Raw genomic sequence first — 25,122 nt, forward strand, 5'->3', positions numbered from 1 at the left:
AAATTGCTAAATGTCACAATCATAAAACAGTACTTGGTAAGATTGAGTCAGTGGTTGCTATATGAACCCATCTTTCTTGTGCTTGCCAAATCTCTGACTTTTTGTCGCTTAGTTAGCGATGGCTACTGTAACAGAGTACCACGAACTTGGTGGCGTAAAACAACACCAATTCATTCTCTCACAGTTCTGGAGGCCAGAGGTCCAAAAGCAGTTCCCCTGGGCTAAAATCCAGGTTTCATCCGGGCTGTGCTCCCTCCAGAGGCTCCAGGGGAGACCCCCTTTCTTGCCTCTTCCAGCTTCTAGTGGCTGCCAACATTCCTTGGCTTGTGGCCACATCACTCCAATCTCTGCCTTGGTGGTCATGTTGCCTCCTCCTCTTCTGTGTGTCTAATCTCTCTCTGCCTCCCTCTTATAAGGACACATGTGTTTGCATTTAGGGACCAGCAAATAATCCAAGATAATCTCCCCATCTCAAGATCCTTAATCACATCTGCAGAGTCTTTGCCACATAAAGTGATGTTCACATGTTCCGAGGTTTAGGACCTGGACATCTTGGGGACACCATTATTCAGCCTTCTGCAGTCTCCAGGCCTGGTTTCCAGCCGACCACTATCACACATCCAGCCTCAAATGGGGCACTGAAACTGGGAGCTCTTCTTTCCTGGGTTGTTCAGGAGAGGCAGGCCATGCTCACCAAGTGGGTGCCCATCTGGCTTCCTCTGGGTCCCAGGGCCACACACAGAACATGCTCAATTCCCCAGAGAGGATGGAACTTGATCTCCTCCCCCTTGGGGTCCTTTGAAGGGAGGTAGAGATTTTGTGTACGCTTATCCCCTTTCAAACATCTCTACCTTCAAAAAAGACCCAACTTCACCCCCATACTACTTACCAAAATAAAGTAGCATACCCAAAATAACAACAGAAAAAAAAAAAACCCTAAGAGCTAGATTTGGGGGAATATAGGGGAAGAAAATTATGTGTGTGTGTAAGCAATCAAAATAACATTTGAATGGTTGGCAAGAATGTTCTAGTACTCTCTTAGTCACTTACTATCTGTGAGTCCCTGACTTCTCTGGTCCTCATTTTTAAATTATCTAAGTGAGTGGATAGCAACATCTCCTCATAGGATTGTTATAAGAATTAAATGAGATTTTATGTATATGTAAAATACCCCTTGTTGTGGACTGAATTTTTATATATATATACACATATCACTACTAGCATCCATACATATTACTAGCATGTTGTAGTCACCCAATATACATTAATTGAAGCTGAGCCCCTTTGGTGTTCCAATCCAGAAAATAGTTTAAATTATGCCAATTCAACTGAGAGAAATTAAATACACTCAATAAATATCCACTTATGCTATAATCATCATAATATAACTGGACCTGATAATTTCCTGCCAGGAGGTCCAGATCCTCTGTGTTTTCTTGTAAGCATCTATAGGCTGAAAATTTGAAAGTGTCCTTCCTTCCTTACCTCCCCGCCAGCTTCCTCAGTAAATTAATACATTAATTACTTATCAAATATTAATTATGCACTGATTAGTTGCCAGACTCTCATTACAATTGTTTCAAACACAGCTATGTGAAGAAGGATCTCATGAAGTTTGTTGTAATAAACGGTGCTACACAGTCACAAAAACCCACGTGTCAAATGCTCTTTCCTGTGGACACTTCCTAGGAACTATCCTGACATTAAGCGAGCTCTTTGGGGACTCCGAATCATCCTTATTTCCCCCACTTGTCAGCAAATATTTGTTGACCTGAATTGAAAAGATGTAGCAGCGTAAAGAAGCCCACTGTTACCCCTTGTTATGGACTGCATATTTGTGTGCCCCCCTACATTCATGTGTTTGAAGTCCTAACCCCCAGTGTGATGGTATTTGGAGCTGGGGCCTTTAGGAGGTACTTAGGGTGAGATGAGGTCACAAGGGTGGGGCCCCCAATGATGGGATTAGTGTCCTTATAAGAAGAGATACCGGAGAGCTCTTGCTCTCTCCACATGCATGCAAAGAAGAGGTCATGTGAGCACGCTGGTGGTGCCCGTCCACACCTCATGAGAAGAATCCTCATGATGAAACCTACCCTGCCGGCACCTTGATCTGGGACTTCCCGCCCTCCAGAATTGTGAGAAGTAAATGTCTTTTATTTTAAGCCCCCAGTCTGTGGTGATTTGCTATGGCAGCCCAAGCTGAGTAAGACCCCATGGAGGGGCGAAGGACCACAGCCTTGGATAAGGACACCCAGCTGGGCCCTGCTCTGCCTTTACCAACTGTGACCTTGGACGACGAGTCTTTAGAGCTCTAGTTCCTTGTTTATAAAATGGGGAAAATAAGAACAACAAAACTTGTTATAAATCTTAAGAGTTTTCAGTGCTTCTTCCCATATTATATGAGTGACCCTCACTCCCCGACAGGTAGGTAGTTCTGGATCTGTCCTCCTACCTGCCTTAGGAAGACACTGAAGCTCCGAGGGCTCGGTTCACATTTCCAGGATGGCCCAGAGAGTGCATTCGGAGAGTTAGCGTCAGTGGCCTCTGACTCCCATATGCTTTTCTCACGTGCTCTGTGGAGCCACTTGGTAGTCTGTCCAGCATTTTACAAGTATCAGGGTTTAATGGGGTGACTCCCGAGACAAGCCTGTCTGCCTTCACCCGGCTTTTCCACAGGACCTCAAATTTCAAGCCACTGTGAAAACATGGGATCAGGAATCTTCCTTCCTATGAGGAAGGGAGAAGCTGGCAGGGTTATTTCTGCTGCTTTGTTCACGGGGAAATGGGTAGGTTGCACCCTGGAGGGTTCCCGTCTCAGTCGATTGTGTTCTCTGTGCAGTGATGTTAAAACTGGTACCCACACTAAAAGACTCTGTTTTCATCAAAACCAAAAATCATTTATTTGCATTGGTGGACCCTAAATAGACGTGGGTAAATGTCAGTTGATATTTTCTGGTCTGGGGATTAGCCAGTTCTTCTTTTTTTATTTGTGCTATTGTTTAAAGCGTAGAGTTATGATTTTTAAATGTCCATGGAAAGGCCCTGAATAATTCATTTACTTACCTTAGCCAAAGAGAAAAATCCCCCTTTGTATGCCCAGCAATAAAGATGAAATTCCTCTTCACCTCTCTTGTAGCTCTGTGGTTATCAGTACAGGTATTATTATGAACTGTAAATAAGAACTTGCGAAATAAATGTTTTTAAAATGTCCATTTCTGGAGGCATGCATCTCTGTTTCCATGTATGCAGCCGTATAGACAGCTAAATCTTTAGTCTTAATGGTTTAGTTGCATCTGGGTGATTATTTTCATCTCCACTTATTACTGTGCATTAGACTCCCTGTGTATGAGTACAGATTGCCCTTTCTTGCACTGTATTTAGAAATATCTGCATTACCCCTGGGCATTTGTTCATTAATAGGGGGTGGGGAGAGGAAAAGCTTGTAATAATGGGCTTTGCATATTATTAAACTGTGCATCCACATTTGGGTACAAATGAAAAATCTGGTTTGTGTCACTGCCCTCTGGTGGTTGTAGTGTGTTGCTGCAGTGGCAGAGAAGTGAGTCCCTGGGGTAGGGTGGGTCCGCAGTGGCAGCTTCCAGGAGTAGTGCAGGCACTGAGCATTGCCGGGCCATCAGTCTTTTATTCACATCCACTACTTTTCATTCAAATGCATTGCAAGCCCCTTAGGATTCCACTTACTGGCCAGAATAATGATGGAAGAAAGCATTCTTGTGAGGACCAAGGAGACATTTTCATTTTAGCGGCAGTATGTATACAAAATAACCCTGGCCAAGGTAGGGGGACATTTGAGTGAATTCAAATTCTCCTCAGGTCACACTTCCACTTATCTTCCTAGGCTGGCATGGGAAAATGCAGGGCTCCCAAAGTGTGACATGTGTACCCCTTGTGGTACACAAGGTAACTTTAGGATGTATCCAGAGGAACCTTGTTTATTTTAATACGTATTAGGAAAAATGTGGTGAGTGTTTGAAGCCCACCATTTCCTGGACATTACTGCTTGGGTGAGGACCAGGAGTTGGCGCTGACACACACAGCTGCATTCTTTGCAGCACTGCATCACTTAGTTGATGGAGCAGACACTTCCATGGACGTGGGTGGGTGACTTGGGGCAACAGTGGCTCTGTTACTTGCCTGTGGTATGACCTGGGACTGTTAACCCCTCTAAGCCTGGGTGTCCTGATTTGTTAAATAGGATAATAATGGCTACTTCTTAGGGTGTTAAAAGCATTATGGGATATGGTGTGTATGTCAAGTGTTTGTCGCAGAATAGGCCCTGTCATCTTCCCGCACCCCAGGACACTTCTCAGAGCCCGCCTTCCTCCATGTTGGCATCATGCTTTGCCTGCACACTCATTTTCTCTGACCCATTGTAAGAGTTCCATTGTCTTTTACCGCTTGATTGTAAGTGGCACCTTCCCTTGCTCTGCATCATTTGCAACACGCCCTGTGGCACTCTGCACAAAGCAGGCACTCTGTGAATGTTTGTTGGGAGAATTAAGTGTAAAATAATTCTAAGCAACATTTTCCCATCCTCTGACACATTCAGTGCATTTCATCTATCAGATTAGGACGGGACGTATACATTGTCCCTCCTGTCTGCCTGATTCATGTGGTCTGATAACGGAAACAGGATTAGGTTCCGCCCATTGGCTGCAAGCCGGGAGGAAAAAAGGCCTGCAGTGTCTAATGCCTGCCTGCCCCGAATATCACTCTTACCTTACCCACTAATGTATAGGTTTATCGTGTGCGCCAGCGTGTACATGCTCTACTTGCTAATTTCGCGTGTACATGCTCTACTTGCTAATTTCAGTGGAAGATAAACGGAAGGCAGTGGAAACATTTTAAATACAGTATTCGAGCTAGGCTAGGATCTATTTTAGAGACAACAAAAGAGGCTTTGTTGCTCAAGCAGGTAGTTTGATAAGCCTTCCCTCCTTGGGAGTGGTAGGATCAGAGACGCTACCGCGGGAGGGAAGTGGAGCCCTTACATTTTGGTGGCAATGAGAGTGAAACAGGGTTTGTCGTTTACCTACTGAGGTAGTGTGTTTGCCTTTAAAATTGCCCTGAATTTGTCTCATCTCCTCTGGTGGTTCTAAGTTTCTCCCATTCACCTCAACAGAGCTTCCCAGTCTGTTCCTAAATGGCCACAGAATGCCTGCTTGCATTTCTGCAATGGACGCGATGTTCGTTTAAGGCTTCGAGAAATCAGAGCTTTCATGTTTGCCATGAAAGCCAGAGAGCGGCAGGCAGCGCAGTAATGGAGATGAAAGGATATGTGTGTGTGCATGTGTGTTTAGAACTTAAAGGACAGGGAAAAGAAAGAAAATAGATGTTACCGCTTTGCACTTACTTCAGAATGTGCCTCCCTCCCTCTGGTGGGACCATTTAACTCCAAATGCGTCCCCTCATCCCGCTCCGCTCCCTCCACACGCTCCCCGCCCCCACCACATTCATCTTGGCTCATGTGACATCTGTTCTGGGCACTGCGGAGCAGTCTCTCGTTGCCATGGCAGCCGGTGGAGAGAGCCCGCCCATTGGCTGCTGGCGGAGAGGAGGAAAAAAGGCCCCCAGTGTCAGGGGTCGTGTGCCTAGTGCCCGCCTGCCACTGTTTGCAGTCAGCTGCTGGCTGGGCCGCGTTGACGGAGCGTGCTGCAGTGGGCAGGGGCCCGCAGGGACGGCCGCCGCAGCTGCGTTCACCGCCGGGTGGAATGGGCCCCGAGGTCAGTGTCATTAGTTTCTCCCTCAAGTGTGAAGCGTGTGAAGGACAAAAGCAGAGCACAGAAAGAAAAGTGGGCTGTCTTTTCCTTCACCTTGAACTCCTTGGAGCTCGCTTTTCTTTTGTAGTGTTTGGATTTGAAATTCGCAGAATGACCCTTTCCACTCCCAGCCATCCCCGTACTGAGAGGGCCTGGGCCTGAGCTGAGCTGTCAGAATAAAAGCCTCTATCGGATTCCATTTACCTTGACCATTACCCTGTCATTCTAAAACGAAAAGAGGACAGCATTCCATTTCGAAATCTACACCTGAACCTGATTGTTTTAAAATCATTTTCCTCTTGTTGGAGTCACCTCTGAATTTAACTGCGTGGTTGGAGTCACTGTTCTGGCCTCATAGTGGTAGGTTACTCATGTCCTTACCTCATGAGCAAGTGAATCACTGGCCCCAATGCCTGATTTTGCACCTGGCCAGTCGCACAGGTATAGAGAAGTACAGCTGTGAAAGCCTTGCTGGCGGAACCCAGCTTTCTGTCTGGGGCTGCCTTCTCCAGGCGGGTTTTGGGTCTCCACTGATGAGTGATGGGGCTGCCTTCTCCAGGCGGGTTTTAGGTCTCCGCTGATGAGTGATGGGGCTGCCTGCGCACCAGCCACACCCAGGGTCTTCAAGCTCTAGAGCTGGAGCACCCGTTGGGATTCAGCTGTGGCTGGTGACCTTTCCCCGGGGCCAACACTGACGGCACTGGTCAGCACAGTTGAAGGTGAAGAAGGAACTTGTAGGAACATTCTCTCATCTGCTCCTCCTAGTGAGCATGTGAGGCAGTTCCTCCAGTCCCTGCTTTACGGGAAACTGAAGCCCAAAGTTTCCAAGGTCACACAACTGGTAAATGGATGAGCCCAGGCTGCACGCTCCCATTCTTTGCTTCCAAACTCTATGCATGCTTTTTCCATGCTGTCACACAGCCACAGCAGACTGCTGGACGTTACCGCCCCCACAGGTTTATACGTGGGGAAGGTGGCCTGCGATGAAGACCCTGCCCTCACATTTCCACTCATGCCTTATCATGCCTATTTTATGTTCAGTGAGAATGTGTCGTTAGGGTTTAATGTGTCAAGGTCAGCAGCCAGTGGCCTGAGGGATTTGTGTTGCTCCTTGTGACTGCTTGTGGTTATCATCTGGCTCAAAGCATCGAGTACCTACATGCTCTTTCCCATAGCACTGGGCTTCTGGCTGAAGACCAGGTGGGGATTCGTGCCAGAGCCAGTGAGACAAATCAAAAATTATTGTCTCTTCTACTTCGCTTTCTCAGACTTATTTTGGCCACTTATTTATTTGGGGATGGTTTGGGCATTATCAAAATAGAAATGTACCACAAAATCACGATGGAGAAGGTCTCTGTTACGAACGTCTGCCTCTCTGCCAACTTTGCTCGTTCCTTTTGGCCTGAATCTAGATGGTTGAGGATTTACTCCTAAATCTTTGCAAGAACTAAGCAACAGGAAAAAAGCATTACATCATTTACCGTTTTGTATGATTATATGAGAGCGATTGCTTGTGCCCTTTGGTGAAACCAGGACTGACACAAGCGTCAGGGATCCACGTACTTGTCTTTTCTGTCCATATGCTGATCAGAGCCAGAAAAGTTGACGAGCGTCAGCTCAGTTTGAAGATGAGGCAGAGAGTCCCCCAAAGCTTGCCCTCAAATCCAGTGTCTTAATGTAGCAGGAGCTATTAGAGCTACCAGCAAACTGAGTTCTTTCTTTTCCTCCCTCTTCAGCTGGGTACAGAATCCACTTAGAGCAAATTAAGCAAAATTAAGAGCCTTTGTGTAGACCGAGGACCTTAGCAAGCATTTAAAAGAAGGTATTTCATTGGCAACAAGAATGCTGGAATGTTTCACATTGCAACTCAAATGATGCTTTTATTACAACTTGAGTGGCAAAGTTACCATGAGTAATACTTTGCCCCAAAAGTAGGATCAAGTCTGTAAAGATATAAGGGAGTCGATTTTGGCTTAAGAAACACGCAACAACTGTTCTTGTAATTATACCTTCCATTTACCCCCAACATTCATTGTTAATCCTCCAATTATTGTTCTTGATCAGTATTTATGAGGCCATAAGAAAAAATGTAATGAGAATCAGGTTAAACCATGAGTTTTCCAGAGAGAATATTAGAGAGGTAAAAACCAGAGAAGTTCCTGGTGTCCATTTAAACACCTGGAAAAGAAATCAGTCTAAACTCCTTGAATTGGTAGGAAATCTCCATGGTCTGTGATCACGATTTACTAGGCACGTAGCAATGAGACCATTTAGCCATCATGACGCCCACTGCCTACTTTACATGGGGAAAATGGCAAGGTTTTCTTTTGCCCTCATTTTCTTATCTGTTATTATACATTCATCGACCTGGAGAAAGTCCTCTAAGTTATTTAGTTTAATATTATTTAGCCATAATGATGTGGACTAGTGGTTATATAAAGTGACCCTTAATTTCCTTACTAACTCCCAGATCGTATGACACAATGGTGGTGAGAGAATATGGATTAGGGTTAGAGCTTGATATTTTCTCCACAAAGATTTATTGGGTACCTACTGTACACCAGGAGACTAAATGACAACATTTGTTTTTGATCTAAACTATAAACTCTTCATATTGTATCTTCTTTGCATGTTTTATAGATCAGGTCCCTTACTGGGCACTAAATGCAATGTACAAAATCCTCTGAATGTAGAGCTAATATTTGTTTTCTTTAGACATTCTCATTTCCTGAAGGAAAGCGCCAGACCCCTGTGCCACAAGGATTATTTTACTGGTGTAGAAACACATTTACTGATACAGATACTTTATTGCAAAATAGCAAGATTTCATAGGAAAGAAAAATAATTGTGCCCGATAAAAAGGAACCTGGTTTCAGGGCTATCGTTGTCAGTGCCAGAGACACTTAGCTGAATGAAACACTAATATATTATTTTCACACTTATTCACACAAAGTGTGGTGTGTGGTTTCAGGAATCCAGTTTAGCACCCAAGCGCTTGTGGTAGGAGAATGTTATTAAAGCATTATCAGCAGCCAGCAAAGCGCCCTCCTTTCTGCTCAATCAGTTTGTAAAGTGGCCTTAAAAATGTCTGCGTTATGACAGCGGGGCTTCGTGTTTCTGATGACTTGAAAGTAAAGAGGTAAGACAGGAGCCGAGGAATCTGGAGTTAGGGGAGTTGATAAAAGATGAGAGAAGTGAGCCAAAAGGGTGCTCAGAGAGCAGCAGAAGAAAAACGTGTCCTTAGGTCGGAGAGAAGGGCAAATACGATATGTGAGGGCTCAGGTGGGACAGGGAAAGGAAATCTGAGCCATTGTGTGCACATCGTGTGTGAAAAAGGAACCCAGACCTGGATAAAGAAATACTAGCAGAAAGTGAGAGGTGGCCCAGCATATTATGTTCCTGTAGAAAGAAAAACCGAGTATTTCAGGATTGGGAAAACACTGGAAAGAAGTCACACGCGCAAAAAGTGTCTGAGGAGCACTGTACTGGAAGTTTCCAACCCCCTTTGATGGGTTTTGGTGGTGCTTCAGCCACACATACAACATTTTTAAAAAATAATTTTCTAATCTGCAAAATCGAGCCCTCCTCGCTCACGTTGTGCGGTTTGAGGATGCAGGGAGATCAGAAGTGTGAAAAGGACTGGAAGCTAGACAACGCTCTGCAAGTGTAAGGCATTAGCTGAATTGGGGTCGCGGGTGCAAAAGATAACCCGGTTCCCAGTCTTTGCCAAACTGCGTGTTCTAACTGATGAAAGATCTGGCATGTTATTCTTTTCTGTTTTTTCATTCACTGGAGTTATTACCTTGTTCTTATGAGGTGAGATGACTCGATTGCAGAGATAAAGTTGAGAGTGGCTTGTATATGAAAATGTAGTTTATCTCCTCCACGCCACCAATTACCAAGGGGGCCCCTTGGCTTTAGCTTAGAGTGTCATGGACAGTCACTGAGGGGGCCGCATTTCAGTTGGAGCCTGTAAAATTCTTGCATTACCATCCCTTTCTCTGAGTGTGGAGACGGGCCCTTTTCTGTAAGTTTCCGGCTACTTAACTTTCCTTGAGAAGGCAACTCACCCTTTAAACCCGAATTGAGTTTGCGTCATGAATTGCCACAGTTCATGATTCAGCTTCTATATTGGCCACTTCTAAATTAGCTCTGTTTGCAAGTCCACATATACAGCACAAGTGCATTAAATTCAGCACCTGCCCTGTTCCTGGCCGTCAGGGTGTTTTTTCTCCTATAAAGCAGTGGGGTTTTCTCTGCAGGTTCTCTGACAATTTAAGAGAGGAAACACAGGGACTCTTGTGGCCTAACCTCTTGTGGTGTCCTCGGACCCTGTCCCACCCAGGCCTCAGCTCTCCCTCTCTTCAACTTCAGACGGATCTTGAAGGCAGTGGCGCTGGCTGGCTTGAGTACTCCTAAGTGATAGCAGCTATCGACACGGCCATTACCTGTCCTGTGTAGTGTGAGGATATGAGTGGCTATTAATGCCATCACAGGCGGGGAAAGAGACAACAAAGGGAATATGTGACTACCAGAGACCAAGGAGCCACTGCTGCCCGTTCCCAGCAGAGCCTCGCAATTCTCAGTTCTTCTGAGCAGACTCCGAAGTGTCCAGCCTTTCCCAGGTCGATGCCCCCAGGTTGTTGGACTAGATTTTGGCAATCAGAAAGGATTCATATCCCAGTTCTATTTACTGTGGAAAACCAGTGAGCCATCACATTGGGAATTATTGAGCCTACTTTACAGAGTTATGAGGATTATATACAATCACATTTCAATTCAATTCAAAAGTATTTACCGTGTACCTGCATATTGCGGGGAGAGGATGTTGCGGAAACCCATATGCAGAATCAAAATCTAAAAACCTGTACGCGTGACTGCTTAGAGCTTGGAAGAGCATTCTGCATCAGCTTCTCTATTGGCTTAGTCTCCAGTTGGCTTCAGGAAAAGAGCTATGCTCATGCTATAATAAAAATACTATTTCCTTGAGAAAAGAAAACCAACCAGAAGTGCTGGTGTGGAAGAGGCTTTCAAATGTGAAATGACTTATCCAACTAATCAGATAGCTATTTAAAAGCCAAGCTAGAAGCAGACTATTCGTAGGGTTCTGTGAATTCCAGAGCCCCACCCAGACCTACTGACTTAGAATCTTAGGGGTGGGGCCGGGAAATGTGAAATTTTTAAAACTCGAATGACTTTGATGCACAGGTTGGTCTGGGGACCTCAGTATAGTGGACAAATCCTTAGTCCTTATTCTTAGGACTGAGCATTGGGCGTGTGATCCTGGATAACTAACTTAACCACTCAGCTTCCACTTCCTCATCTCCAAAATGGATTTAATCCTATGCATCCCAGAAGATTGTTATGTAGAATAAATGAGATACCATGTACCAAGCCCCTGGTTTGCAGAAGGGCTGGATGGATATTAATTGTCTTCCCTCCTCTTCAAGCTCTTTCCATCCCGGCACATTGTATTCAGTTTATGTGGAAGTCTCCGGTTCCATCCGCAGTTGGCCTACAGAGCCAAGTGGCTTGCTCAAGAGATGCCACACTGAACAGCCAGCTGTGGTGAAGAAGGCGTGGGTCAGGACAGTTGCTAACTGAGGTATGTTTATACCTCTGTTTTCCACCAATGCATTTCCTCCCCTGACATGAGCAGCGCCTGAGTGGTGAGCTCTCAACCCGTGGTTAAGGATTTAGGGAAGGGTCGGCCCACAAGGTCCTCGTCAGGCAGCCTTCTTTCCCACTCTCATCCTCCCGCGCCTGTGAGTCAGCTGGATCGGCTCAACCCAAGGAGTTAAAAATGGCTTGTTAGTAATCAGCTGTGCAAAACAAAACAGGTCTTTTTGTTCTTAAGTTCTCTTCTGTAGGGTTTGAGATTTTAGGCTGTTTTATTTCCATTGTTCTTATAGGCGTGACCTTCAGCGGCGGTTCTCAGACGTTCTTGGACTCAGGACCTCTTTAAACTCTAAAAATTATTGAGGACCCCAATCGACTTTTGTTTTTCAGGGTTATATCTGTTGACATTTACCATATTAGAAATTAAAATTGAGATTTTTAAGACACAAGCCCACGTTCCCTTAGCTGTCACAGTGATGATGTCATCACACTGCGTGCAACTTCTGGAAAATTCCACCTACACTCATGAAAGAATGAGAGTGAAAGAAGGAAATGTTTTTTAGTATTATTGTGAAAATAGTTTTGATTTTGTGGACCCTGGAAAAAATCTTGGGGACCCTCAGGGGTCCTGGAGCCACACGGAACTGTTGATCTTGAGTATATAGGGTACATCCTGCCATGTTGGTCTGTCTCACAGAGAAGCACAGAAATCAAAGCAGAGATCACTGAATCACACACCCATACAGCTGGCAAAGGGCCTTAGAGGGGGCCTCAGAGCCCAGATGCCAAACTGAGTTTATAACCTAGAGCTTCTGACCACTGGGCTTGACCTCCATCTCAGTGTAGTGGCTTAGGGCCCAGGCTCAAGTGAAAAACAGCTGGGTGCCAATCCCTGCTATGCTACTCTATGACCTTGGGCAAGTTTCTTAACTTCTCTGGCCTCAGTGTCCTCATGTATAAAATGTGGACAATAAAATTATCTACCTCGTAGGCTTCCTGAGAAAATTAAATGAGATAATGTATGGAAAGGGACTGGCATTTTGCATAAAGCATCCAACAAATATTAGCCACCATCACACTCTGATAGAACCCTCTGACTTGTTAATCACTTTTATATTCTTCTTTTAGCTTCAGAAGAATTCTTTGAGGTGTGCATTTGTAATATTAGAGCAGTCACCACACCTTAGAATTACTACTGGCTGTTTTCCATCTTGTGGTCTCAATTGTTTCTCTTTCTGACAGCATTCAGGCTGGCTCAGCAACTGAGCGAAGCAAGCGGATTCCAGGCTTTGCGGTGAAATGCCATGTCTATCTGCCTTCCCAACAGGCTCGAGGCAGAGCTAAAATCGGATGTAATTAGTTTACATGTCAGACCCAACAATCCATGCTGTACGTCATGCAGGCGTGATCAGTGTTTTCAAGGTGGTATGAAACCTCATAATGAGCCAACGAATAGTATTATTACAGTTGAATAAACTGAAGCATGATTTATGATGATTAAAATTTATTTGTAGCATATGTTTTTCTTTTTCTTTTTTTTCTCCCAAAGTGGAATGTGTGCTTCTGTAGCACCATCCATTTGCAAATTGCATTCCCAAACCACTTTTTAATTGTCTACTAATCAGTTCGTGGGAGAGCTTAGTGATGGTAGGTGACCCAGTTCTCCTTATTCGACGAATGTTAATATAACGCTTTGTTCCTTGGAGGGAGTGGGGGCTGGTCCCCGGTGGCCTTCACATACAAGCCAACAGATTTCTGCTGCAAAAATTTTAATATTGTTTCTAAACAGTTTACGTGAATTTGAAGACTTCACCAGCAAATGAACAACAAAAGACAGAGATTTTAAAATAGTGTCCTATAAATAACTAGTTTTATGTATTCAGCCAAATGAGATAATCTACAATTTATGGCCCTGCCATCTCAGAACCCATTTGGACATATGTGGGTGTCAATAATGAATGGATAAATTAAGCCATCCTCAGTCGTGCTGAGTGTCTCTCTAGGAGACATCTCTTGTGGCTCTGTTGGTCACTCAAAGGTCTTTGAGGAAGATGGAACGCTCTATAGTCCCAAATGGCAGCATCATGCCTAGAACTGACATGTGATCATTATCTCTAAGCCTCAGGATTGGAGCTTCTCCCTCTTGGTAAGGAAGTAGCATCTATCACCTAAGAGATACCGGCTTTGGAGTGAGAAGACCTGGGTTCTCCTCCTGTCCCTTATACCAGTAGCTGTGTGACCAAGGCAGATGCCTTTGTCTCTCTGGTCGTCCTTCACCACATCTGTACCGAGATGTCTCAGCAGCTGTCACCTCTAATGTTGGTCTAGAGAGTGGTGACTGGTTCCCTCCACTCTCAGGCATGCAACACCAGCCTTACCCAATGGCCTTAAGAGGAGGCGTTTATGTTGCATAAAATGAGAATCAAAAATTGTTAAGCAGCTGGATGAGCTAACTGCAGTGATTTTGAGGGGATCTAGAACTTGAAACCTCAGGTTTCCAAGTCAGTGACAGCTCAGTTGACCAAATAGTTCTCCATTCTTGTGTGAGGTTGTAGATTTTGAAGACCTCAGGTCTGCTCTTGGACCTGAGAATGACTGCCATGGCCAAGTTTCCTATTCCTTAGTGCATCGGTTATCTATCGCTGCCCAACAGACCACCTCAGAACTTGGTAGTGTAAATCAAAGATGATTTTCTGTTTCTCATGATTCTGTGGGTTGTCTGGATCATTCTGTTGATTTCAGCCTGGACTCATTCATGTGACTACGTTTAGTTGGTGGGTCACCTGGCGACTGGGCTCAGTTGGGGAGCTGGATCTCTTTCTCTTCACGTGGTCTTTCCTTCTCAAGGAGGTTAGCCCGGGTTGGGCTGTCTCACAAGGTGGCGGCAGGCAGAATGCTGAGCCCCGACGTACAGGTGCTTATCAAGCCTCTGCTTATTTTGCTGATGTTCCATTGGCTAAAGCAAGTCACGTGTTCAAGCCCAAAGTTGATGTGTAAGGGGACTGCACAAGATTGTGTCTCTCAGCAGGCATGATTCCTGGCTATTAGTGTAACAGTCTACCACCCACCCCCTTAGCCACAGTCTTCTGGTCAGTAAGATGGGATTGGGTTACTAAGAATGCATAGAGGGCCAGCCTGAGAGTCAAGAGATGTGCTTTTGTGTCCAGTCTATTTCTAACTAGAAATAGACATTTTCCCCAGGAGTAAAGGGAGAGTCTTGGACCAAGTGATCCAAGGGTCCACCTGTCAACACACATACACACACACACTCCCTTTTCCATCACCCATACAATTTGGAAATCAGATGTGCTTGGAAGTATCTTGAAAGTGGTACAGAGCTATGCAAGTGTAACTTACTATTACAAATAATATTCATAATGAATTCTAGTAAATATATTTTCAAGAAAACTTGTGATGAGATTGTAAATGTATCTGTTAAAATATAGCATAATTAAAAGAAGCACTTTCTTCAAGGTTCCATTTCTTTTCTGGTGTTTTAAATTCACTCTAACGAAGTTTGGCAAATCGAGGTGTGTTTGCATGAAGTTAAACCTGATCGGAGGGGACTAAAACCTCAAATCTGCCATTTCGTTGCAGGCTTTGTTCAAAATGGAGGCGTTTTAGCGAATTCATGTTTTTATTTAACCATTTGACAGCCTGCTCTGATACAGTCGTAATTCAGCCATCCTCTCCTGTCTTCCTCATGTTTTGTTTATTTACTTGGTTTGTTGTGTCATATTTATGTCTAGGTGTGTGTGTTAGGGCAGCTCAAGCATCACCTCTTGCTCAGTGTTTTAAATTTGCAAAGTCCCCTAAGGGTAGTAGCGCGTCCCTGGACCCCTTACTTCTTCTACGGTGGGCAGAGACTGAGTGACTTTGGGTCCTTGCCTCAGTAAGTGTAGACTCATGCCTACCCATTCCTTTGCTCACTCTCTGAAAACTAGTCCTGGAAAGATGGGACTAAAGATTCAGAATCAGCTCTTGCCTCTTTATGGACGACTTTACACTCAGCATAAACTTTATACTGCTTCTCCTGGCTTAAAATGTCATTCCTAATATAGTTGCTGATTCCCTGCTCTCCTTAGCCCAAACTCCCTTCCCTTCTGCTGACCCTCCACCTCAACACACATCCACTGCACTCCAGCCCTGCACAGTCACATGCTGTGGTGGAAATCAATGAAGACCACCGAATGGGAGCGAGGAATGGCTCTTCATTCAGACCTTACTATAACAAAGGAGTCAGCCACTGTCACTTGCGTTTGGCAGAGACTCAGAGGCAAGCAGGAGAGGGAAAGCTGTCTAGTGGAAAGAAGGGAAGGCTTCCAGTGTGCCCTGACTGGAGGCTGTGGGCATGGGGAAGTTGCAGGGGGGCTAACTAGAAGTGGGATATCCTATGCGATTGGGTAGGGGTGCATATTTGGCTTTCTCTGGTTGGTCCTTAGTTGGAAGTAGGGGCATACACTAGGGAAACTGGCAGTTATTAGCTGAGTCCTGGCTGTTTGGGGCCAATTGCTACAGGGGTTATTGTTTGGCTTCCGGGGCTGGTGACTGTGGACAGTAGGTCGGCTTCCTGGGCTGGGTGCTCCAGATCAGAGTTCTCTTTTTATAGATAGTCTGGTCATTGTCCACCTGTATATTCAGTCTCTCACCATTCCCCCAACTCAAGGTGCTAGTCTGCTGCTACTTGTTCTCTTTCCTCACACATTCCTTTCCTGACTCCATAATTCTGGCGTAAGCCCCCCTCCAATGTGTTTTCATAGCACCTGCATTTTTATCGTAACACTTATCCTCATTTATTATAATCGTTACTAGTTTGTTTCCTTTTTCAGTCCAGAACCTCCTTTAGGGCAGGGAGTCTGTCTTGTTTTTTCACCATTGTATCTCCAGTCCCTAGCACAGTGTCTCGTAGCCAGTCAGCTTATAGTAAATATAAATGTTAATTACATATAGTTATAAAAATATCATTATATAATGACTGATGAATATGAAATACAGCCCAATTTGTCTCCTACTTTCCACCTTCCAGTCCACTTTTCCTACGGCTTTATGGATATTTTTAACTGGATACCCCACTTGCATCTCACAATTAATATGTCTACAACCAAACTTTAGGTCTGTTTCCCAAGCTAATTCCTCCTTGAGACACTGGAGGCTGTGGGCATGGGGAAGTTGTAGGGGGCGCTAACTAAACACTCCCATTTTTTAAAGTCCCACTGTTCTACCAATCACTTTCCTTGTCCCCCATAGCCACGGGGTCCCCAGTAGATTTCCTTCATCTTTGTCTTTTCCATTTCTGTTCACTCCTATTTCAACCCTTATTCTGTTGCCTCAGCCTCCCACCTGGTCACTGGGTTCTAGTCTCATCCTGTCTAATCCATCCTCCACATTGTTCCAAACTTCCACTTTGGTTTTGCTTCTTTTTTGCTCTTCTGTGGCCTCACACATCAGAGCCTGGCATTCAGAGCTCTGTACAATAGGATCTGAAATGATTACGCCCACCATAGTGCTCACTCCTCCTTGACACACACTTGACTGTCTGATCAGATTGTCCTAATTCTCATTTCTAGGACTTGCCTTTCCCTTCCCTCCTGTCTGCTGCCTTTACCATCACTCCAGCCTCAATGAATGACTAGTCACTCCCCTGCATCATCCCAGTGGCAGTGATATATGCTGCCCTGTGTTGCAGTTAGCAAAGCAGATCCTTCTCTCTCTTACTGGACTAAGCTCATTGAAACACCCACCCTAGCTATCTTTGGTTTTTTATAGAATAAGCACATAAATATTTGTTGAACGCATGAATGAATGATGCAGCTGGTCTGTGCGTCGAGAACAATCCTCATATAAAATGGGTTCATCTTTAGATTGACTTGGGGTTGATTAATTCAAAGCTGCAATTGAGAGTTTGCTTGTAAATCGTGGGATCATATAGACAGAGTATCAGAGTAATTATGTGTCTGAACTATCGGCATTTACTTAGTCCTTCCTTTTGTCGTGCTAGTAAATTACTGTGTATTTGAGGAAGGGCTAGGGCCCTCTCCCCAGGGGATCTCTTTTTGAGGTCTGCACCAGCAGCATGGCCAAATGCCTGTTTCCCAACTTATATCCAGAGATAATTGGCTTCTCTTTAGTAGCAGTTCAGTTCACAGTACTGAGGCATCTAAAATATTGATTTCCTTCCTCCTTAACACTTTGCACTCATATATTGTACTGGAAAGAGGGATAGTTTGGCAGAATTGGGACTAACAGGTAGCTGGGCTCTGGGAGGTATTCGAGGAGAGAAGGCTTGCTGAAGAAGAGGCACGCATAACGAGTCTCAGAGACCAGCCTGGTGGAAAAGAAGGAAATGCTGCTCTGTGGCTTGCACTATCCGAAAAACTTGCCAACTTGGTATTTTGGTTTGTGAATTTCTGCATCTGATGAAGAGAATGCCAGCACCATGTAAGATGCCAGCCTAAGAAAGTGGAATAAAAAGAAGGCCTACATACATCGGAAACTAATAGGGTATTGTTATGTCAGGTCTATTTCAATTAAAAAAAAGAACGCCTACAAAATCTGAATAATCATATGCAATTCATCTATTAGTTTTAAAACATGATTAGATAAAGCAAATTATGCATGATAATCATAAATTAAAACAATCACAAATAAAACAGAATACATTCATTGTTTAAGTTGCTGAAATTTATATTTAGAGATTCCTTTGGTAGCACCAACATTTACAGTGCCAGCAGATTCACCTTTGTTGTCATGAGTTGCAAGGCAGCTATTTCAAATGGCTTTAATAACATGCACAATGCATGCTTCGCATACAGCGTTTCTCTGATCTGCTACGTTCTTCTCCATTCTCCTTGGTTTCATCATGATATACATTTATACATACTATTCCCTCAGAATATCTTTAGCCCTTCATTTTTTTTCATTCTTCAAGATTGAATTAAAAGCCCAACTCTTCTGTGACGCCGCCCTTAACTCCCTTTGTCATTGCGTTCTCCTCTGCAACCATTTGGCATCCTGCCCATTTGCTAACATTTGCACGTTTGCATTCGTGACCTTGGTAATGAGCCTTGAGCATGTGTCTCTGAGTCCTCTAAGTCCTCGAAGATATGAGGCCTTGCCTTCGTTGGTTTTGTAAACTCCCTCCACACCATGCCCAGCACAAGGCTGACACTTATTGGAAATCAGTAAATATTTATTCAATGAAATTGGACTGGTACAGGACTGGGACTCTGACAGCTTAGTTCTTAGAGAACCGCTGTCTCCCCATTGCTGCTCATTTGGCCCTCAAGTCCCATCACCCTTAATGTCTCTAACAGGTCACTCTTGAGTTCTCTGTGTGAGGCCGGTGAATGCTAAAATGTCAGAGCTAAGGGGGCCAAGGGGCCTTTTCATATAATGCCCTTGTCTTCGTTCCTTCAGGCTGCTGTAACAAAATATCACAGACTGGGTAGCTTTTAAACAATAGAACTTTATCTCTCACAGCTCTGGAGGCTAGAAGTCTGAGAGCCAGTATGGTCAGGTGAGGGCTCTTTTCCTTCAAACTTCTTGTATCCTCACATGGTGGGAGGGGCCAGGGAGCTCTCTCAGCCCTCTTTTAGAGCATTAACTGCATTCATTAGAACACTACCCTCATAACCTAATCACCTCCCAAAGGCGCCACCTCCTAATACCATCGCCTTGGGAGTTAGGTTTTCAACATCTGAATTTCAGGGGACACGTTCAGACCATAGCGCCCCTCATTTTACAGGTACCAATGCCAGACAGGTAAAGGGACTAAATGAAGGTCACAGGTTCCCTTCTAGCTGCCATTTAAGCTTTTGACTTTGTCAAACGAACCTCCATAGGAAAAATTGCTGGACTCCAAGAGTCAGGAGTCCTGGGTTTTCATTATAGACTTTATATTAACTAGCTGTGCAATTGGGGCATTTCCTCCCCCTTTAAAAAAAAAATTGTTAGTCACAAAGCAGTGACTTGTGAGTGGAATTTGGTCAGAAGTCTTCTTTCTTTTCTTTTTTTAGCCTGAATTTTAACACCTTTCAAAAAGGCATCTACTTTGCAGTTAGCTGTAGTCTCCATCCTTCTCCGTTGTTCTTGACCAACACTGTCCCATAGAAATGTAATGCAAATCACAAATCTGAGTCACATATGTAACTTAAAATTGTCTGACAGCTACATCAAAAACATTAAAAAGAAACAGGTGAAATTAATTTTAATAATTTATTGAACCCAATATATCAAAACATTTTCACTTCAATATATAGTTAATATAAGTTATTAATGAGCTATTTGACATTTTTTCTCCTTCTGTACCTTTGAAAAACTTTGTATTTTATGCTTACAGCACCTCTCAATTTGAACTAGCCACATATTAAGTATACACTTGCCACCTGTAGCCAGTGGTTATCCTATTGGACAATGCAGTTCTAGATCCTTCTCACTCAACTCGTTGACTGTCTTTTGAAGCTATTTGAATCTGAAACTCCTGGATGACAAGGTCATATAAAGTCTTTCCTGCTCTGACATCCTGTGAATCTATTGTCAAGGAGTTAAATTAGTCCCGAACCACCGTAGTTTTTCCCCCAAATTAGAACTCACTTATCAGCAGCCACGGTGTTTGAATTGGAACCAGAGAGCAGCTCTCAAATTTGCAGGGTTGGATTTGCCAGCCGTCTGGCTGAGTGAGCTTGTAGTCGGTTCACCCTTTGTCTCTGGCCCCAGCACCATCCAATTGCTGTGGCCGGCAGCCCCCCTGTGCTCAGCAGCACCAAAGCCAAGCCCCTAGCGACTCTCCCCGTAGCAGTGCCTACAGAGGCCTCTGCCTCCACCTCCGCAGCAGCAGTCTTTCCCTCACGCTGCCTTCTCTGGATAGCTTCTGGTTCCAGCATCATTTCAGACTCTCTTAGCCATTTGCTGCAGCCAGCCTGGCCGAGAAGGGTTAAACGGGGGCGTCCTGAGCAGCCAGAGGCCTCCTCACTGCCTCCTCCTGCCTGTGGTGACAGAGAGGGTGTTTTTTAGACCACCACACAAAACTGTTATTTCCTGTTAATTCTATGCCGCTGCTCCAGAACTGGCCGAAAGGAGAAGCTCATTTAAGCTGTCTAAGCAGGAGAAGGCTGTGGGTCAGAAGACATCTTGCCAAAGGCAGGTGGAGATGCTTCACTGGAAGCTTATGGCTTGGTAGTGACACCCTATTTCCAAGCTCATCCGTTCAAGTGAAAAACACTTTACTTTCCCTCTCTTGTGCTAATCTGTGCAAAGAACACTCTGTAATGAACAATGATTTTTTTTCTTCTAAACAGTGGAGTAGCTTCTACTTGTAAAGATGGTCACTATGAAAAGGTCAAAGGTTTCTGTTAGAACCTGGTACTGGTAAAATATCTTTATAGAGAAGGGTTCTAGATCATTAAACTACTTCCCCGTTAAGACAGTACAACCTGTAAGAACACTTGTGATCCAGATTCAAACATGGTTATACATAATTAGATGACTATAAGGCAGTGCTGCTCAAACTTTCACCTACGTACGGGTCACCTGGGGATCTTGTTAAAATGCAGACTTGGATTCAGTAGGTTTGGGTGTGGGCCTGAGAGTCGGCATGTCTAACAAACTCCCAGCTGAGACCCAGGTTTCGAGTCTGTAAGGAACTTTGTCTCGACCCTGGATGTCCCAAGTTCACAGTTCATGACAAAAGAACCCAATTGTGCGGTTGTTGGCCTTGTTGGGAGAGAGATGAGAACGAGCTGACTTATGCAGCTATGACTTTAATGTTTGTGAGCCGAATCGCTAAGATTTAGTAAAACAGCAGGAAACGTGGGAGTTTAGAGAAGGGGAACAGTGAGCTATAAGAAACAACTTCCTCTTTCTTAATTCATTATTAGGAGTCACCCATTCTGTTTGCTGGTGCTGAGGACCAGGCAAACATCTGGTTGAACAATGTTCTATCACAGTTGGACAAGACGGAGATCTTGCAGAGTCAATTTAAAGAATTTTTTTTGAATCCTAAAAATGTCAGGTATAAGAACATATAGATAAGGATACATTAAAATAATATGTAAGACTCTATATGTGTGTGTGTGTTGGTATCCACCCTATGACAAATGTTTTTGCTAGTATGTAAATGAGAAAATCTAGTGTTTGGAACGAGTTCCATGTTGTGCTTTGGGACCACAAGTTCGGCTGGGTCAGGGCAGAGGGGTTGGAGAGGAGGAAGGGGGCGGGAGAGCAGGATGGGGCCGTCGTTCATGTGCAGTTCCTAACATATTACTTTAACTTTGGTCAAAGATGATCCGAGAGCTGGCTTATCAATGTGTAGAAATTTGCAGTTGCAATTTGCTGGTTAGTCTCTGTTCTTTTAATGCTTTCCTGAAGTGCCATTTTGTCTCAGTAAAATGCTCCCTAAAAATACTCAAATATTTTTAGTTATAGACTACAAATCAGATTGAGCTGCACATTTCCCTGGTGAGCAAAAGTGATGAGTTTGTGTTCATTAACTCCAGGCCATCTGGTGCAGACACGCAGCAGTCTGTGAATCAACGTACATCAAACTCCAGGGATCAGAACCGCGCCAGACCCAGCATTTCGGAGAGTCAACAACAAGCAGGGGGAGAAAAGGGCCACGACTCTCTCTTTCTTTTATTTTTTAAAATCAGTTCCGCCTTGCAGTATATCAGAGCATTTCGCACTGCTCAGCTGGCGAGCCACATTGCTTTCCCTTCATTGCCCATCTGAGCTGTCTTTGGGGTGTGCTTCCGCAGTGGAAGTCGTTTTCCCAGTCACCATCTCCGTTTGGGTGGGGGGAGGAAAGTGAGAGTATTAGGCTTCCTTTCTCTGCACTCTCCTGTCACTATGGGCCAGAGCCACCCCCACGCGTGTGTGCTCACACACATTCTCACTGTGAGACAAAGGATGGTGAAGCAGAACAGTGCTCAAGGTGGTTGGCACGCTGTGGAACATTCTCAGGAGAACTGCCTTTTGCAGATAGCCCGTTTCTGGAGGAGAGAGCGAGCACTTCTTGCAGCCTTGCTAATCAAAAGCCACTCAACAGCGGCCAGCTTTCTGTTTAAGCGTGCTCACCAAACTATAAATAAGGAGAATAAATTGCTGCCCTGATTTGTTACTGATTCCACCAGACCCCTTAGTGGAGTGTGTGGAAAAGGACCTGGGAGGGGCTGAAAGCCTTCTTGGGGCTTCCTCCCCGCTCAGAGTCTGTGATTCTGTATGTGAAACGGGGTCAGTGTATTTAAAACTAGCGGTCATGTCCCCTGCTAGGAGCGTGGCTGACTTTTCTATGATGGGATGCGATTCTCTGGGTAGCCTCTCTTCTTTAATACCTTCCTGAGTACCATCTTTCTGGCTATGCAGTTCTCTTTAAGGTACCTGTGTATGTTTAGCTGATGAAGATTAGATAGACCGGACTGCCCGTGGAGAAGGTGTGACTGGTGCCTATGCCTCTCAGCCTCTGCACCCGCCCACTGCCCACCCGTCTGTGTTCTAAGATGCCAAACAGGTGACAGTTCCATTCGGAAAATTCTTTTGAATCACACACAGGACAATTATAAACAAAAATAAATAAACAGCTATTTTCCTATGTCTTGTGACATGTCTTAGGAAACTGTGTTTCAAACATTATAAAGAAAATCGATGAAGCAAAGGACTTCAGAGATGGATGCAAATAAATTTATTATTAGTGGAAAGAAAACCAACGTGTGAGAAAATTTGCCTAAATGCTAAAATGGATTCTTTTTTCAGTGGGTTAACTTTTGAAAGTACGCATTGTTCAGTGCACTGCATGACCGTGTTTCTTCTTACGACCTTGCCAGCCCCGTGCTATCATGGTTTTAACGTTTGCTGATACGATGAGCATAAAACAGCACTTTATTTTGTTTTGCATGTTTTTGGTTAACACTAAAGTTTAAATTTATTGGGGTTTTTTTAGCCCCGAATAAAGATTTTCTTGTACTTAGGAAAGCTCATCTTCCAATGTGCAGAGAAGCTAGCTCACTGACGTTCTTGTTAAGACATAACTTGAATCATAATGCATTTGCCGTGGGCTTTATCTCTAAGCTGGTAGAATCTATGTTGTTTGCAAGATCCAGCTGTAAAGCACAAAGGCGAGAATACAAAAGCAAGAATGAGTAAGTGAAAGAATCAGATGAGTTTCTAAGGAGTTTTCTGGAGGAAAAAAATTTTAAGTTTCTAAAACTATTGTATGTTTATCATAGAAAAGACAGATAAGCAAAAAGAAGAGAATAAAAATTACCTTTGGGCCGGCCTGGTGGCACAGCGGTTAAGTGGGCACGTTCTGCTTCGGCGGCCCAGGGTTTGCCTGTTCAGATCCTGGGTGTGGACATGGCACTGCTTGGCTAATCCATGCTGTGGTAGGTGTCCCACATATAAAGTAGAGGAAGATGGGCATGGATGTTAGCTCAGGGCCAGTCTTCCTCGGCAAAAAGAGGAGGATTGGCAGTGGATGTTAGCTCAGGACTGGTCTTCCTCAAAAAAAAAAAAATTACCTTTAATAATCATATTTTAAACATTTTGGTATTTATATTTCTTTCTCTGTAGGAATAAATACCTTAAACAATAGAATCTCAGTATCCATAATTTTGTAATATTTATGTTTTCACTGATCAATATTTCGTGAATATCTTTTCATACCATTACATGTTATTTTCCTATATTATCTTTTTCACTACATAGTCTCCACTGAATGGATATACCATCATTTATTAAACCAATCCAGTACTGTTTGACGTTTGTGTTGTTTCCAACAATTCACGATCGTAAACACTGCTGTGATGAGCAAATTTACCGCAAAAGCTTTTCCTGCATCCATGATTATTTCCCTAGGATAAGCTCCCAGAAGGGGAATTGCTGCATATACGGGCCTGCAGACTTTTACAGATTTTGACGTGTGTGTGTGTGTGTGTGTGTGTGTGTCAATAGCACCATGTCCTTTCTGTACTATGGCATCGTTCTAGGAAAAACTATTCATGACACTTGTTGAAGATGGTAAGGCAGACTTTCTTCAAGGGGGCCGTGGTGAGAGGTGTAGGTACCACTGCAATGAGGTCTTGCAGTGGGGAAGAGAGATGGGACTCAGCTCCAAATACAGCCTAATATAGGCAAGTGGGAATTTATAGCCGAGGAGCAGGGTGGGGGCCAATGGTCAGAAAAAAGAGGAAACATCAGGGGTCTGGGGGGATTTTGGCTAAACCGACCTTACAAGATTCTTGCTGATGGCAGGCCAGGTGATCAGACATCACCTGGGGAGGATAGGGATGAGGAACCTGATCAGATATCAAGGGTGGGGGGTTCTGGTTAAACTGACTTAGCAGGATTCTTGCTAAAATTGGACAATGCCGAGATGAACACAGAAGTCCAAAAATTAGGCCTAGTTCAAAAGGAGTGGCGGGGAGTCTGGTCAATGAGAGAATCTGTGTTGGCATTTAGCATGCTCTGCGGTGACTTCTTGTTTATTGTCCTCCCTATAAATCTTTCTTTGTGTTAGGGCAGGATTTGTTCTTCAACCTACAGCACCAAGATACCCCACCAGCCCTCCAGCACCACCTCTCCCTACCCAGCATCGTTCCTGGCACAGGCTAATGGCAACTTGCATGGAACTGCTGAGTATTAATGCGTGTTTGCAAAGAGACAATGGCCAAGGATGGTTAGAGAGCAAAGAGGGAGAAAGTCATTGTTGGAAAATCCTGGATTCTGGTACAAG

At 44.3% G+C, this 25,122-nt stretch overlaps 1 protein-coding gene across 10 annotated transcripts in view; it reads left to right on the forward strand.

Moving 5' to 3' along the window:
• The window catches only part of MSRA (methionine sulfoxide reductase A), a 391,817-nt gene that overhangs the window by 300,480 nt on the left and 66,215 nt on the right, over positions 1 to 25,122 (forward strand). Inside the window, exons 6-7 of one of the 10 annotated variants that reach the window (XR_544638.2) lie at positions 11,231 to 11,385; positions 12,642 to 14,877. The exons of 8 other annotated variants lie outside the window; for them this stretch is intronic. The gene's annotated coding sequence lies outside the window, so the exon portion shown is untranslated. Of the gene's footprint in view, positions 1 to 11,230; positions 11,386 to 12,641; positions 14,878 to 25,122 lie in introns of those variants that run through there. One more of the 10 variants, XR_011536611.1, reaches the window with a different exon arrangement.

The sequence above is a fragment of the Equus przewalskii genome, chromosome 2 (genome assembly GCF_037783145.1).
Source record: "Equus przewalskii isolate Varuska chromosome 2, EquPr2, whole genome shotgun sequence".
Lineage (NCBI taxonomy): Eukaryota > Metazoa > Chordata > Mammalia > Perissodactyla > Equidae > Equus > Equus przewalskii.